The sequence below is a fragment of the Mustela lutreola genome, chromosome 5 (genome assembly GCF_030435805.1).
Source record: "Mustela lutreola isolate mMusLut2 chromosome 5, mMusLut2.pri, whole genome shotgun sequence".
NCBI classification, from domain to species: Eukaryota; Metazoa; Chordata; class Mammalia; order Carnivora; family Mustelidae; genus Mustela; species Mustela lutreola.
Window position 1 is genome coordinate 49,521,146 of NC_081294.1, and position 17,528 is coordinate 49,538,673.

General features: G+C 40.1%; 1 protein-coding gene across 8 annotated transcripts in view; it reads right to left on the reverse strand.

Annotated features, from left to right (window-relative positions):
- EBF1 (EBF transcription factor 1) overlaps positions 1 to 17,528 on the reverse strand; it is a 388,001-nt gene that overhangs the window by 34,990 nt on the left and 335,483 nt on the right. The gene's annotated exons all lie outside the window — the stretch shown is intronic.

Sequence of the window (17,528 nt, forward strand, 5' to 3'; positions counted from 1 at the left end):
ATGGTCCTTATTATATGCATACTGTCCACACTCTCTTCAAAGCAGACTTAAATTAAATGTGTGATACGCAGTGGACTCTGGAAATTTTTAAAAATTTCTTCCCGAGATATGAAATATCTTCAGTCTTCCTCATCTGACCAGGAAAAGATGGCAGATCTGTTCTCTACCCACGTCCCCCTTATCCTTTAAGTGGTAAGTAGGTGGGTGGGTATTTTTCTTCTTTTCTTTTTTAGTGTAACGAACGTTTTCAACCACATATTTTCTCCCATACTGAGTAAAAAGACAATCTTTGCAGTTCTGACATTTAGCTATACATTAGAAAACAAGTTGCCACATGCTTTACTTAAAATGCATTTCCATTAACCTAAATTTTAAAAGTAAGATTCATACTACTACTAACTTTAAAAAACTGTATTAAATTCAAATAGGTCCCAAGGCTAATGGAAGCAATTTGTATACCAACCCAAACTGACTGGCCCACTTTTCAAAATACAGGTATGATAATCTTGTGGTTTTAAAAGGACATTTAAATTGAAAGACTGTGAATTTAGTACATAATTATACCAATAGAACCCTTTAACTTGTCAACTTGTAAATCTAAAAGGCTATCAATCATTTCTAAAGAGGAAATAAACCTTAAAATTCCTTGATTGACAGTGCTTACTTTTTATGTAACGAAAAAAAAAGGCAAAAAAAAAAAAAAAAAAAAAAAAAAAAGGCTGTGTAAAGTGGCCAGAAATCCATTTACAAAAGTACATTGTTTTACATAGGTGAGTAAAAAGCCAATAATTACACCTCCAAAAGACACATAAATCAGAGTAAGTACTTTTTCCTAACTTGTATATTTTAAGTTGGAGTGAACTTCATGTAACTTTTTATTGAAAAGATTTTTTCCCAAATGCAATGGTTATTGAAGTTGTTAATAGAGTAGCATTTTCATTTAAGACAATGTAATCATTTTTGCAAATATGAGATTTAGGTATCTTCTTCCCCCTTCCCCCACTTCCAAACAGTAAACTTTCAACCTGTCTCTTGTGGAAATTAACTAAAATTATACCCAGGTGTACCAAATTTCTCTATCTATACTAGTATATGAGTTAAGGCACAATATTTATTATTCCTCCCATTTTATGAATTACTTTCTAAACCCTTGAGAAGAATTCTTTTTTCAAATTAGATGTGTAGAGAAAAAGCCATAGAACTCTTTATGCAGGGAAGCTGTTACTCATAAAATCCACAGTACTTACTCAAGAAATGCAGGAAAGAGACAGGAATGGGGCACCTAGGTTTAAGTTATATATCACATCCATCCCCCACCCATAATACTAACTGCCATCAAGGATGTTTAACCATAAAAATAGCTTTAGACAATTAAATATATCATTTTAATATCTGAAGACATAATTCAGCATCCTGAAAATTCTAATTCTTGGTTTTATTATTTTCATCTAAGCCACCATTAAACTTGAATTGTTGACCTGCTCCTACAGTTGTTTGCATAATAAATTAATTCCTGCTGTGTCAAGAAACCCGTCATGGTTAAATGAATGACTGTCTGACGTACAGTGGGGAGGATGTGTTTCTCTGTCCATCCAGCCAACTCACAGCACAATGACAAACACTTAATATCTGCAATTAAAAGAACCAATTCAAATATCATATGGACCTAATGGCTAAAGAGCTGAGGAGAAGTCATTCTGCTGCCACAAAGAGTAATTGGGTTAGATATATTAAGCCCATTATTCAAAGGAAAACAAGCATCCACTCTATGAAGTATACTATGGGAGGGGGTATATTTCAGATAGTAAGACAAAAAACGGGTTCCTGAGTGAGAAGGTCCATCTGATAAAAAGACTGTTACTTACAAACAAAAAACAAAACAATTGAAACCAGATTAAATGTTTAGGGAGAAGGATGGTTAAATCATGGCATACCCATGGAATGGAATATGATCAGTCCTCAAAAGCAATGCCATAGGGAAAAAACAGTTACTGACATCTAAAATATTGCTAGACTAACAAACAGATTACAGGAGCATATGTACAATATGGTTACTTTAAAAAACAAAAAAGACTGTATTTATTTATTTATTTTTCAGAGTGGGAGAGAGAGCACAAGCAGTGGGAGTGGTAGGCAGAAGGAGAAGCAGGCTCCTCACTGAGCAGGGAGCCCCACAGCCTGATGCGGGACTCAATCCCAGGACCCTGGGATCATGACCTGAGCCAAAGGCAGATGCTTAACTAACTGAGCCACCCAAGTGTCCCACAACATGGTTACTCTTAAAAAACTGAACATACATAGAATTTAAAAATGTGTCTGTGTATAAACTGCCTAACAGTAGCTATTTCTAAAAAAGTGGATCTTGAAGTGCTTTTCTTCCTTCTCTTTGGCTGTGCATTCTCCGAGCTTTCCACAATGAGCATATATTACTTTTATAATCAGAGGAAAAGGTTAAAAGCAAGAAATTGTTGCTGAGATGGAATTTGACCTCCTTGTATAAAGTAATGACATAAGAAACTATGCCTTAAAAGGGGTCTGTATACCCTTTAATAACCTTGCATAGGTTATTACAGACCATAAGAAAAATAAGTAGTATACTTTTGGCCAGTTGTATAAATATGTGACTATTCATAAACTCTCTGAAAATCAACAGAGAGGGTAACGAGGAGGAATCATAAAGAATGGTATATTTATTTCATCAGTGGGGGTAGTTGTACCTCAGGGACATACGTCTACTCTGCAAGAATGTAATATAAAGTTAATCCTCCAACAAAGTGACCTCATTGTATTCAAGCACAGGGATCAGGAGGCACCAGTAGAAATGGGACTAATCAATTTTCCCCCCTAAAAGTTGGGACAATTCCGAGAATCTAGTAGAGAAAGAAAAAAAAAAAACTTAATTGAGCATAATTAACTACAAATAAAGAAGCATGAGCATCTTAGGTTGAAAAAGGAAAAGCAGATGAAGCTATAAACTACAAAAGTAATGCAAGGAAGAGATAGCCTTATGTGACTCTGCTTCCAAACACCCCATCCACAGTGTCGGAAAAGGGCTGTGGAAGGTGTTGTCCTAAACCAGACACTGACAGTAGCAGAATAAGGGACGCTCAGAGCATTAGGAAAATCTGGAATCCCACAATTAAAAAGGCCCCATTTTAAAATCATCAGAATAGAGTGGGAGCAATGTAGGCATTTGAAAACTTTCACAAGAAAGTATATTCTCCATCGATTCAATCATCAGTCCCCATGCTAACCATGTGTCCAGGTGGCATGTGTAGAAATTAACTGTTTGGTGCCACAACACCAAAAACCCTGGAAAGGAAACTTCCTGAAAGGTGTCTGTCATCCAACCCCAGCAGAGGGATGAACTACTCTGTAGAGTCAGAACGCAGCTTCCCTCCCTTCAGAAGTGTACCCTCTTACCCTCCTAAGGTTCAGTTGGTGGGTCCCCACCTCTGTTCCCGTTTTGTAGGAAGCATTCACTAGGGTCACACTACATACACTTCACAGGACACATGGATTTAAGAGCAATCAGACTATTGAGGGACCACAGACATTTGACTTCAAGTTGTTTTCCACTGTCCTGTTTAAACTTGGAGATAGATACAAGTTAGCTGAGTAAGTTCACTAGGACTCTATGGAGCTGTGTCCATATGCCACAACCGTAAGTCTGGAACTTTCCTATAAATGCACAGAAAGCAAGAGCAAATTCCTACAAAGGAAAGCAAGTTTCCAGGCAGGTGCACCGGGGCTGAGACTGTAGAAGAGTCCTTTCAGAGCTATGGTATGTTACTGGGGAGTGGAGGTTGGTAGAAAGCGTCTGATATATGCATGGAGTTAACATGTCAGGGACATCAAAGTCATTACTTTTCTTTTCTTTTCTTTTTTTTAAGATTTTATTTATTTATTTGACACAGAGATCACAAGTAGGCAGAGAAGCAGGCAGAGAGAGAGATGGGGAAGCAGTCTCCGTGCTGAGCAGAGCGCCTGATGCGGGGCTTGATCCCAGGACCCTGAGATCATGATCTGAGCCAAAGGCAGAGGCTTAATCCACTGAGCCACCCAGGTGTCCCCAAAGTCATTACTTTTCAAAGAGTAAAAGTTACTTAAATGGTTAAAAAAAGTCAGGGGCACCTGGGTGGCTCAGTCAGTTAAGCATCTGACTCTCGATTTCTGCTTAGGTCATGATCTCTGGACCCTGAGATTGAGCCCCACACTGGGCTCCGTGCTCAGCCAGATGTCTGCTCTCTTCCTCTGAATGTCCCCTCCCTCTGTCTCTCTCTTCCCCCCTTCCCAGTGCCCTTGTATGCCTGCTTGTGTGTGTACGCTTTCTAAAATAAATAAATAAATCTTAAAAATAAATAAAAACAAACCCCTACATCTGGCCTTGTGCTTATCAATGGCTTTGGGTACCTTCCCAATCTCACAATCTCAGACCCCCGTAAAGCAAACCAGTAACTTTCTAGGCAGAACCAATCTAAGCAGAGCCCTTCTTCAGGCTTCAGCTGAGGTCCTGGTCTGGACGGAACAGCTCTGGTTATACAAAACTATTGTTTACAGTGTCCAAATGTTCACGCAGCGGGAAATGCTATATGCAAAGAACGATGAAAATAATACAACTCGATTTTATGCAGTAATACTAATGACAAGATTACAAAATCCATTCAAAACATCTGGGAAGGGCGCCTGGGTGGCTCAGTGGGTTGGGCCGCTGCCTTCGGCTCGGGTCGTGATCTCAGGGTCCTGGGATCGAGTCCCGTATCGGGCTCTCTGCTCAGCAGGGAGCCTGCTTCCCTCTCTCTCTCTCTCTCTCTGCCTGCCTCTCTGTCTACTTGTAATCTCTCTCTGTCAAATAAATAAATAAAATATTTAAAAAAAAAAAAAAAAAAAAAAAAAAAACATCTGGGAATGAGTAAATCCTAACTAAATATATGTGCCGTTTGTGGCCTTTTCATGCCTTTAGTCCCCCCCCCCATCCACTTCACAAGCACATCAAATAAGGAAATTCTCTTTAAGGGGATTTATGTGCAAATTAAAATCGTGTAGTCAAGAAGGATGTATTCTCAGTTATGAAAACTGATTTTTCTCTTTTCAGAGTTTCTTTTCAGAGAAATCACTCCTCCGTCCTTCTTAACTTCTCAAATTCGTATTCCTGGAAACAATGGAAACGAGGGGCTGGTGAGCTGGGTTCACAAACAGCACAGGAAAAGTGCCGTCGGTGCCATTCCAATGTTAGCGCGCAGAGTTCCCCTGCTTTTATAGCTCAGCGACTCACTGCAGTGCTTTAACATATTTCTGGGGTTTTAATTTCCTTTTTTTAATGGTTGTGTGACATGATGTCATTTTGACTGGAAATAAAAAGAAATGCAGATATTAGGAAGGTAATATTTATATTCTATTGCCATTTAATGTCCAAACAAATATCTAGACTCTATGCCAAGTAATAAATAAAACCTCATAGCAGAGGCAATGATAAAACCAGCACCTGGGTCTCCAAGCTTCCCTGGTGACTACTCTATATTTGAACTAAAGGAGTAACAGCGGAGCATTTCCCTTCCAGGCAGATCCATTCTGGGCACGAGAGTTATTACATATGTGTTAGGCGAGGCTTTTTGTTCCATAATGGCCCCATTTTTTCCCTCAGTCACTAAATTAACAACCAGAGGTAAACAATAAAACAGCAAGCTATCTTCACAAACCTATCTTTAAGACTGACTTTAAAATATATAAACCGAAAAATCAACCACAAAGCTAAACAAGAACCAGAAATATGGTTAATGAAGAAATTGGTTGCATTTCCAGCCACTTGGCTATTTCATTATCTTCCTAGATGTCTAGAGCATGGACGGTATTCTGGTCGTCTCTTCTGAGGAAGGGATGCATTCCCAAAGAAACCTAGAACCAAACCCCTTGCAAGAGGAGCCCTGCTTCCCATGTGAAGTGCCTGCACTGCCTGGTGCCTGGCCTCAGGAGCCGGTGAGGCCCAGGAGAGGTTTGTGAAGAAGCTCACTGGACTGCAGAAAGCTGTCCCTGAACTCAGAAGGGTGTCAGAAATGAGGCCAACATAGGCACAATTTACCAACACAGGAGCCAAAGGAAAATTTCTAACCTGGATTTATTTGAAGGTGCCATGACTTCTTATTTGTAGTCTTCAGACTTCTGGCTGCGTGGCAACAACTTTGAGATTCAAAGATCTAGTGAAGGAATGACTGCCTCTCTCTACCGAAGGTGCATTCAGAGCGACTAGGTGGGTTCACGGCTAGGAGTGGAGCTGGGGGAGCATGCAAGGTACAGACTGACGAGAGAAAGTGAGCTGGAAAGAGGACCGGGAGCAGAGCCCAGGATGTTGGAGCGCGGCGGCTCTTGGGAGAAAGAGATGGAAGACGCTGAAGCCTGGCAGCCAGAATGCGAAGAACCTGTGTACACTGGGGAACTAATAACTCTTCCAGAAGCAAAACAATCAAGAACAGGAAGAAAGAGTTAAGAGTGACTTGGTATTGTCTTTTAAAATGGAAACAGTTTTACTACTTCGCTACATCTAAAACAAATACATTCTTGCCGTATAAAAAAATACAAAAGAAATCCTATTCATATAGAGTCATTATTTATATCAGTATATATGCTTTCAGACATTTTCACAATACTGTTTTATATAGATATAGGTTCTATACATATTTATATCCACCTCGTTCTTTTTAAGAGTCGTAATATATTGCATTATATAGATGGCCATAATTTCTTTAACAAATCCCCTGTTAATGGGGACTTACGCTTCCTCCCCTCCACACACCAAATTTTCACTGATTTAATGAACAACACTTGGGTGAAATTCATGGATAAAAGAGTATGCACATTTCAAATCTTTTGATATGTGTACTTCCTAAGTATCCTTTACCAAATCAACGCTAACTCACACTTTGACAGGTTACAACTAATTTTTAAGACTTTTGCATCCTAAACCTCATGTATTCTCTAAGTTCTAAGGACCTCTGAAGATTTTTAATAGATGTTAACAACCATAATGATTAGTTGTTGAGGTGTCATTTTTAAACATACCTTGAGGTCATACAAGACCCTTTTCCCAGTAATATCAAGGGCTTAATAGACTTTAGCACAGTGATTCCTTCAAGATGCCATCACACAGAAGTCAAAAATCACTACTTCCAATTCTAAGGTGAGAAACTGAGGCACAGACAGTGCTGGCTATATAAATCAGAAAAAAAGCCTCACTGCTTCACTTACTCATCCAGAAGGGCCACTGTATTTTCATATGGATGAGTCCCAGTTTGCAACATAGTGACAAGTTCTGCTCGCACATCAATTCTGCTCGCACATAGCTTCTTTCTTGCTAAGTTTCTGTGAAACAGAAACCCAGCCTGGGGAAGAACTCTGGTGCCCCAACTCCTGATTTCGTGCAGGTGAACGAGTCACTCAACCCGACTTCTTGACTTAAAGCTCACCATCAGCAAGCACAGACCTTCTGGAGGAGGAGGCCACCTTGGTATTTTAAACTTTCCCCACAAGTGATCAAGAAATTGTTTTCTGTCAGGTTTGAGTTGGGCTCTTGGAGGTTGATCTGTCTTTTGGGGAAAAGAGAACATGGAACACTGCTGAGCTACATCATACCCACTTACTTCCTATCACAATCGGTAGGTATTTTCTAGATGATCCTTGGTGAGAAAGTCACGAGCAGAAGTAGAGCATCTCTTCACAAACAGACCCCTTCCTTGCCCTGGAGGGTTACACTCTATCTAAAATGGGAAGTAGGTGAATGTATAATAATTAGGGAAAACTGTACTGCTCTCTAATTGTAATAAAGTTGATGAGAAAAGTTGCCCCTGTTACTGCATATGATGTGCTCTGAACGGCCTGGCCTTTCAGGAACCTTAATTTAGATTTCCAAATTTGATACAGGTTTAAGACTAAAATTAAATCCCTCAAGCAAACAGAAGCTTAAAGATCTTCATGATTTTTTTTTCCTGGCCTTTCAATCTTTCTACTTTAGAGTTAAGAAAAAAAAAAAAAAAGGATCATTTATGATTAGGTCTCAAAGCCAGATTCGCTCATTTGAACTAGAAGAGAAGGATGATTTTCGCTGGGTAATGGATGACGGTGTTTAAGTATCGAAAGCCAACACAGTCTGTCTTTCTTAGCATTTAAGGAGAAATCCATAATTTCCTTCCCGACTGGCATATCTTCTGATGTAACAAGAATAATATTCTCTCTATAATTGTTCTTCAGATTTCTTCCCGAAGAGTTTTGACAATAACTGTTATCAAGGGGGTAAAATCACCCAGCCTGTCTGATAAACATGTTTCTTTGCATTCCCACCCCAACGAGTGCTTGACACCGTACTTTTATCATCCAGTGTGTGTTCAGAATGAGCTTAGAACAGCAATTGCCGGGAATAGGCAGGCGATAAACCGCATTGATTTAACACATCTTGTTTTCAATCATGCTTGGATTTTCTGAGCACGCATTTTTCCTGTACTCTGGCTTGTAGCTTTTATCTGACGAGCTGATCCCTTTTCACTGGAAAATGAAAAGGTCGCACAATAAGACACGGTTTACTGGAACTTGAACACGCACCAGGGAAAGTATTTTAGATAAATACTGTCAGACATAGTGGAGCTGAATTTCAACAACGCAATTGCTAAACAACAATACTTATTACTCTCCTAGAACAAGCTACCAGTAACTTATGGCTCTCAGCAGGGAACAGCACCAAGTCCAGACTCCAAAGCTAAACAACCCTTCGCTGAGCCCCGCGCTAACCAAGCACAGAGTTCTGGGCTGAGGTCCTACTTGTGATTGTTAATATCATGGTTTTATGAGACAACTCAAAAAACTACTCCCACTGTTCACAGAGCTATTTCCTCTGAACCAGCAGACAGGTTTCAGAAGAGCTGGATAATGAAGTTATTAAAGCAGGGCTCTGTAGACAGACCAAGAGGGGGAAAAAGTGCCAAGAAAAGTGAAATAAAAGTGACTCCAAACAATCCATTAATTCCACTAATAAGACAGGAGTGTACTTGTAACTGGGATTAGGGATTAGAGGATTAACTGATTATTTGGTAATATTTTAATAAGTCAAGGCGTATTCATAACAAGTATGTTATGTAGAGAGCTACAATGGCTTTACAGATAAGCCTGGACATCATTATCAGCCTAAACTCCAACTAAATGGCATCTTGATATAAAATAAATGAAGTCAGCCTTTTTCAGTATTGACCCAACCTACATGATTATTATTGCTGTGTATCGTTAGCATTCGACTCAGCCAGAAAGTCTCCTCTACCTGAACGGGAGTCAGAATCCTTTTCTTTTTAGCCTTAACACACATTCTCATTGTATCTTTATTCATTATCTACTCCAAAGCTTCTCAAATTTTCCCCATGCACAGTTCCTTGGGCAGCTCAGTGATCTTTTTGCGATGCCTCTAAGAAAAAAGAAATGCCCAACAGCTCTGTTTATTAACTCCTTAGGTCCAAATAGCCTAATATTTATCCTAATAAATTAGCAGCCATTTGAAAAAAAAAGGAAAGAAATTGGAGGACAAAATAATATAGTAATATTTTTCTTTCATTCTAAAATAATCACAATTGCTTTCTAATGGGATACTTACATGTGCTCCTGTTGAGCACTGTGTAACTTCTCAGATCTTGGAATAAGATTGGATATCACCACCCTCTTTTCTCTTCTGCATTAATTTTTACATGAGACTTCCTTCTCATGTAATTGCTGATAACTCAGCTTTGCAAAGCTACGACACCATCAGAAGGATTGCAGTGTGATCTAATGGGAAGCTATGCGCTACCTTGGACTAGTCATTTGTGGGGTATCCAACAGACTTCGTGTTACCTGTTTCTCTCAACCTGAAAATATCCCAGGGTGCCCCTGTGATGCTAAGAAAGAAGAATCAATTGTATTCATCCATGTATGTTTTTCCCTCTAATAATAATGATCACAATAGCAACATCAGCTAAACATCTCTGAAGAATTTACTAAGTGCCAAGCACTTTACATGGCTTAAACTATCTAACCTTGACCACAACCCTGAAGGAACAACTCCTGTTATTCCTACTGCATAGAGAAGGCAACCGAGACTTCGAGGAATTAAGGACCTTGCCCAAGTCCACAGAACTGAGGAGCAAAAAACCAGAGATTCAAACCCAGGCAGTCTGGTTCCGAAGCCCTGCTCTTAATCTCTTCACTAGATCAGACAAGTCAGGTCAACTAAGAAGCCTCCAGAACAGGCCTTTAATAATTTTGACCTCCCAGAATTTTCCTGTGCCTTTCTTGCTCCCCATATCCCTTTCTTATATGCAATCCATTCCAGTCCTTTCTTTTGTCTTAACATTTATCCCATAGAAAACTTTGTCACCTACTCCAGACTTCATTTGACTTCCATTTCTCTAACAGCACACTCTTCTTCCCTTTGTGCTAACCTTTTTGAAGTGAACACAGCTAGATTTCATCCAGGCTACCTTACTGACCAGTGACGTGCCCTTTGGGAGTATCACGTAACTGTCCCTTTATCTATAAAGGGAAGATTTGATGCTTGTACAGTGCTTAGCACATAATAAATACTCAGCAGGCAGTTATTATTACTATTAATAGGATACCTGCCATGTGCTAGAATAGGGGCAGATGTGGGGAACACAGGATTAATTAGACTATGTATTTCCAACTCTCAAGGAAATACAGACTCTAGAGGGACAGAAAGACATAGCCATATTTCAAAAACAATGTGATAAATGAAATGCAGTATTCTAGGAGAACATCAAGGATGTTTCACTTGTCCCTGGGGTTCAACCTTTCTTCCCCCACTTATAGTAATTTGAAATTGTAGTTCAAAGAGTTCACCACCTCTAATTCTCAGATATTACTTCAAAATAGAGCTCTACCTGGAGTAGGACACAACTGCTTTAAATCACCATAAATCCTGTGACCAGATGGGAACAAAGAAAAAGGTAGGAAACACCTAATGAAGGTGGGATTCTTTCCCAGATTTGGGATATGTTACTTTGCTTAATTCAATAAAATTGGATTCTCGCTGTATATAAGGTGTATGATTAAGAAGATAAAAAGAAATAGAATTACAACCCAGGTCCAATTTCCTGCATCCAGGTCAGCACTTTTCAGTTGGAAAAACTCTTCTCGGCAACACAATGTATCCTTGAGGAGGGCATAGTCCAGTGGGGAAACAGGCCTATATATAATCAGCACAGAAGATGGAAAAAAATAATCCTCTGTAGTGGAATCAGGTACACATTTACCAAAGAAGTCGAATGTGAGCCAGATGCAAAAGATAAATAGAATTTTTCTATAAAAAATGGTGGGAAAAGCATTCCAGGCAGAAGGAACAACATGAGCAAAGACCCAGAACTATAAAAGGACATAATGTGTTCTCATAAGGCTCAATAATATGGTTTGGGGAGATCACAGCTTATGCACTGGGAGTAGAGGACTGAAGAGTAACCATGAGTATTGTATTAGCATTGAGTGCCACTGAAGACTTTATCCGGTAGGCAACAAGGAGCTATTTCAGGTTTCCCATACCATAAGGGTAACATAATCACATCTATATTTCAAAGACCTAACTAAAGGAGTCCAATGAAAGGAGGATTTTAAGGTCAGTACTTTTGTAATAATCCACATGTAAAGTGAATGACCACCTAATGCTGGCATGGTCATGGAGAAAATGTAGATTTCAGAGGTATTTTAGAATAAAATGCACATGACTTCAGTAACCTATTAGGTGTGAGGAATAAGAAAGGACAGAGAATGACTGACATTTCTAATTTATCCAAGTGGCTAGAGTAACCACTCAACAAGATAAAGAAAGCAAAAAGAAAATTGCAATGGAAGGAAAAAATCATGAATTCAATCTCAAACATGCTTTTTAGGTGCCAGTAGGACATCCATGTGAAGATCTTTAGTAGGCAGTTGGAAACAAAGGACTAAAACTCAGGTAAAAGATCAAGGATGAAGCTGATATTATAGGTAATGTCAAGATACAGGTAACAGCTAAAATTACTGGTATGAGAATAAAACCAGGGACAGACAGTGCTACTGTAAACACTAACATTTAAGGAAATTAGAAAAAAGATTCTGAGGCAGAAGGACAAAGCCAGGTCAAAACAGTAGAAGGAATACCAGGAGAGAATAATGGGACTGAAATCAAATGTGAGGCTTAAAGTGAAAGGGGTCGTCCGCACCATCTAGTAGAGCAGGTAATCAACCAGGAGATGGCAGAGGTGAAACTGTCAAGGCAGACCATTCCAAAATCGTCAGTGTAGGTGGCAAACACAACTTCAGGAGACTCTTGAATGCCTTAATCCAGACGCTCCAGTTTTCTTAACAACCTCCAAACAAAGATCTGAGTGCACAAAGAGAGTAAGGGCTGTTGACAAACCTATTTGACCAGGTGAAGCTTAGACAATCATGAGAGGCAGAAGAAAGAGTCGAAGACGTTTAATTCAAGATTGGAGTCAACTCAGGCCTAAGAATACTGTAGAATTTCAGGTGCCCTGAGACAAAAGTTATGATGCAAAATTCACCTTCAGATCTGATCAATTTCTGTTAGTGTAGGAGTGGGGGGGGGTGTTGAGGATGAAGTGATTTCCATGGCTCTTTTTTTTTACCCCTGCTCCCAATTTTGACACCTGTCTTTTAAGAAGTGGATGGAACTAAGTGAGTCACACACTGGTCACCCCAGTGAGGTTCTACTACTTCTAACCCACCCTAGATTTGGACTTGTAGACCACAGAGGAATGGGCCTCTTTGACCCAAATATTGACAAAATACATCGGTAAATGTAACCAGAATTTAATCTTCCTTGGATGCTGGTGGTCTTAATATTGGTCCCTGATGACTTAAAATCAATAGATGTTTAGTTAAGTAATTCACTTGTTTTGGAGTAACAGTTATTGTGTGGGCAATGGGTATGTGGCCACTTCCTCAATAACCCCATGTCTCCTGATAGAGTGAACATTACAATCACACATTTGTTGCTATTAGCTCATGAGATGCTGGAAACCAATTTTGAAAAGCAAGTAATAAAGCACCACATAAAAAATAATGGTGTAATTACTTCTTGGTCAGGTTAAACCTACTATGACGATAAAAACCAAAGGGAGCAGCAAGCATCGTAAGTGGGTTTGCTGTAAATTTGACACTGCTTCTGACCTTCAGAAAGGAAAAGGCTTGAACCCACCCACCTAAGCCAGGTGAACAGAAGACTATTTGTGTTGTCTCTGAGTCTCTGTTTAAAACCCTATGCCAACTCTTTTTTTTTTTTTTTTTAAAGCCTATGTCAACTCTTAAGAGCTAAAGAGAACGGGCCAGTCACCAAATTATTGACCCAAAGCCTTTCAGATTCCTATTTGAATTGAGGCCCCAAAGAGAAGGGACCTAGAAAACTGCATCAGAGAGCAATCACCATGCTGATAGGATCTGTTCTCTAAATATAGAGGGAAGAGAAGGAAGTGAGGATCTAATTGGAAAATGGACCACAATGTCCAGGAGGTCAAGGAAACACTGGCTATTGCTGATGATCTATGGGCAAGCACTCTGGTGGGCCACTAACATAAACACACTCCTCCACTTTTAGGCTGTGATCCTTTTCACTTCTGATCCCAAGAGCCTGAAGTCTTCCCTAATCTGCATAAAATACCAAGGAAAGGTAGGTGTAGGGGGAGAGAGGCTTAAAGTTATGCCAAAAACCCTTAAGGATGGTATGCCACAGCCCATATTTAAGGATATCATGATTGTTTTATTATTGAGTGAGGCTTTTCTTTATTTCCAGCTCCTGGGAAGAACTTTAGCTAATACTTCTGTTTAGCCCTTCTAAGAGCTGCAAATGGTTCTTCTAAGATATGTGCATCATGAATAGAGTTTATGACAGCATGCTGTTAGAGAATAGCATTAGTCTGCTGATAAAACAAGAGTGGACTAATTTTTACTAACAAAAGTGACTTCGATAGGTTAAATTCTCAAGAGCCAAAACTTGCATGGAAATACGCTTTACACTGATGGTTGGTGAGGAGTGGGGATGGTTTTTTGGAGGGCAAACTGGTCGTGGGTAGAGAGGAAGAAGGACTAAGCCCAGAGACTAAATCATCATTGAATTCAGAGACATCCCCCAGAGTAGGCCTGGTGGTCACACAAACTACTTGGAACAAGTCTATTTTTCCAAGTGGGCACAGACCCACACCAGGCTTGTCAGCCTTCAGAAACATCATCTCGTATGTCAAGAAAACACCATTCCTGCTCTGACTCTCCTGGACCTTTTTCTTCCTTCAAATTGGGAGTAGAGACTAAAATTCTCCAAACTGTATCTCCTAATTCTCTCTAAATTGATGGGTGGGATAGAGCCTTTTAAAATGAAAAAATGGAAACAAGATAAAAGAAGTGATTTCCCTTCCATAGTCTCTCTCTACAATCTCGCTGCCCCTATTGGAGGCTGGCAAATCTAAAGGAAATGAAAATACATATTTAACTCCATCTGTAGAATTCACTTTGTCTGAGGCCACTGTGTCAGATATTGTTGCTGGGTCTTTCAGAGGGTTGGGACATATCTACAGGGGCAAAGACTAAGCTTAATAAACCACTGACCTATTCTCAAATGGAAAATTTTTATGATTGCCTTGTGACAATAGGCACAGTGACCCTTTAAGAACAAAATCAAATATACTGAATTGCATTTTTCAAAAGCTACCAAAACAACTTTTAGGTAAGTATACATTCCTCTAAGTCTCCTTTCTAACTCTGGAATTAACAACTCGATCTTGATACAATCAGGAAAGGGGCACATCCATTCAACCAGCTTCAGAACTTCAGTGCTGCAGAGATCCCTTCTTTTCCAGCAAACACACCCCAAGCTTAGAGACCCTATCTTGTCAATGCAAGATAAAACCACCAGTTAACTGTTGAATCAGAACGAAAACTCAACTGTTAGAACCCATTCTACCCTAAGTCCCCTGTATCAGTCCTCCACGTAAGTTTGATTTAAAACAACAACAACAAAAATACCATTGATTAAGAAGTGGTCCTTGGCATTTTACTTTTGTTACCTTATTTTTTTTTCTTCAACAACCCAAGAAGAAGATCTTCCTATTTCACAGATGAGAAAACAGAGGCTGTTAATCTGGGGTGAGTGAAAAAAGGTGTGACGGAATCGCACCTATGGAAAAGGACATCAGACCTGCCCTTCAGACAGCAACATCTTCACCACAAGATCCATCTCCTAGAACCGCTGTCCATTCCAAACCCAAATGGCCCTGCCATTTTATCAAATGAACACTAACTACAAGGAAGACCAATGAAGGCTCCTAGGATCCTGAAAGTATCATGCAGCATGTCTATGAAATGTCCACACATTTTTTTTTAAAACCATGACCAACCTCTCTTCAAGTCTGTTTTGCAAAAAAGCCCTGAGATTAAAGATGATGTGCTCTGACTTGACCTAAATTCTTGTAATGAAAATGTGATCATAGCTGTAGCCCATAGTAACTGGTGCGCAGTTGGAATGTACCAGAGACTCTGCTCAGCCCTATATTATACTATACTATATATACGATATACTATATGTATATCGTGAAGTCCCAGCCATCCCTAAGAAGTCTGTGTTGCTACCATCACCGTTTCTACAGCTAAGGGGAGTCCCTGGGGACCAGGATTCATACTCAGGCCGTCTATCTCCAGTGCCCACCCTTTACTCCACACCGCCCCTGTGGAAGTGTTTAACTAATACATTGGGAGAGATGGTGTTCTATTTCCCTTCAAGGCAACACAAAAGAAAACAAACAATAAAAGATGCCTCCAGAAAAACAAAACAAAACAACTATCCAACTTCAACATGAAAATACAAATGCCCATCTATGTTGTATAGAGACTTGACTCCAGAAACAGGTAAGGTTAAAAATGTAAATTTTCCAAACGGGATCATGCTAAAGCCCAAACCCATTTTCTGTGAGGTGTATCGTGGTGATGTCACCCATAAGAAAGATGGGAAATCTTTCACACACTTCTCCATTATCCCCTCCTAGCTTGTTTATCTCACCTGACAAGTTGTTCTTAATCAAGTAACTTAAAAATTGTATGGACTCTTGAGGCGTCTCTGGGTAAAACGGGTGGAACTTGGATATGTTTTCTTCATTAACTGCTCAGACCCCAGAAATGAGAATAAAGCCTCTCTTCCTGGGGAGTCTTTTAACTGAAAAAAATAACCCTTATCTTAATTGAATGCACACATCCGTTAACTATCCTTGGATTCACAAACCATGAATGCCCCATTTTAGCAGGACGTCTTCCTCTGTCTGATTTGTTGAAAGGCGGGCGCTCTCAGGGCTGTGCTTAGAGGACAGGGAAATTCAGCAGGATGCGGGGGGACAAGAGAGAAGAAGGGAGCACATTAAGCCCTCGTCTTCACAAGAAAACGAGCATTCTGGGGCTGAGCAGAGAGAAGAGCAAGCAACGCTGTCCTTGCAGAACTGATGTCCTCCTATCCCTGCTCTGAGGAGACTGCAAGGGAATCACAAGTAATGTCACTCTGCCCTCAGAGTACCAGTAAAGCAGGCTTCAGATGCGCCTACGGAGGGAAGACAAGACTTGCAAAGAGAGTTTTGTGGATGTCAAAAGAGGGTCTGATGAGAAGGGAGAGGGGTAGAAAAACGAATTACACATTTCTCTCCAGAAATATTGGGCCTGTTTCAAAGCTCCACGTGTCTTTCTCTCTCCAAAGCAGAAAGATCTTAGCAGGGGTTGGGGGATGGCCCCAAGGACTCTTGTCAGGTTGCTCCCCGTGGCCTGGCAAGTCCCTGTGGAAGAGACCTAAGATGAAGAACCCGTCTATGCCAGGGGCAACAAGCCTCTTGCGAGAGAAATACGTCAGCTATACCTCCTACTGAGTGTGTAAGTCAGAAGGGTGTAAGATTGTGACTCTGATGAGGCAAACATTTATCATTAGATTTGGTAAAAGACAGAAGCACGCTTATGTTCTCACGGCATGGGGAGTGATCTGGGATCTATCGAACTTTTAAAAAAAGTTGTCATGAAAATATTACAAACTATCTGGAAGATCCATTTCCCAAAATATGCAATGGCATCTTTTTAGCCTGATTTTGTTTTTGAAGTAAATTCAGAATCTGACTGTGTTTCCTTGGCCACGATTCTGAAATGAACATAATTCCATGAACACAGAAAAGATATCTTTGACTCACCAGAGCCCTGACCTTGGGGTTTTGCTATTGAAGGCACCAACCGAGGTCATTTAAGTCCCACACCAACCACCCTGCCATGAAAACCACACTCAGCAGGAAACAGTGTGAATGTGGGGTTCCAGTACACCTGCTAGGAATGCCATTAGTTGTGACATAAGTCAATAAGCCTCCATAGAGTTTAGAATTCGGAGAAAACAAAATAATGGTATTACACGAGGGAGATAAACACACAGTGCATAACAGAAGTTATGAGTTTCCTTTACGTGGCAGGAATATTTTCTTGGCTGTGAGAGTTCAGATGTC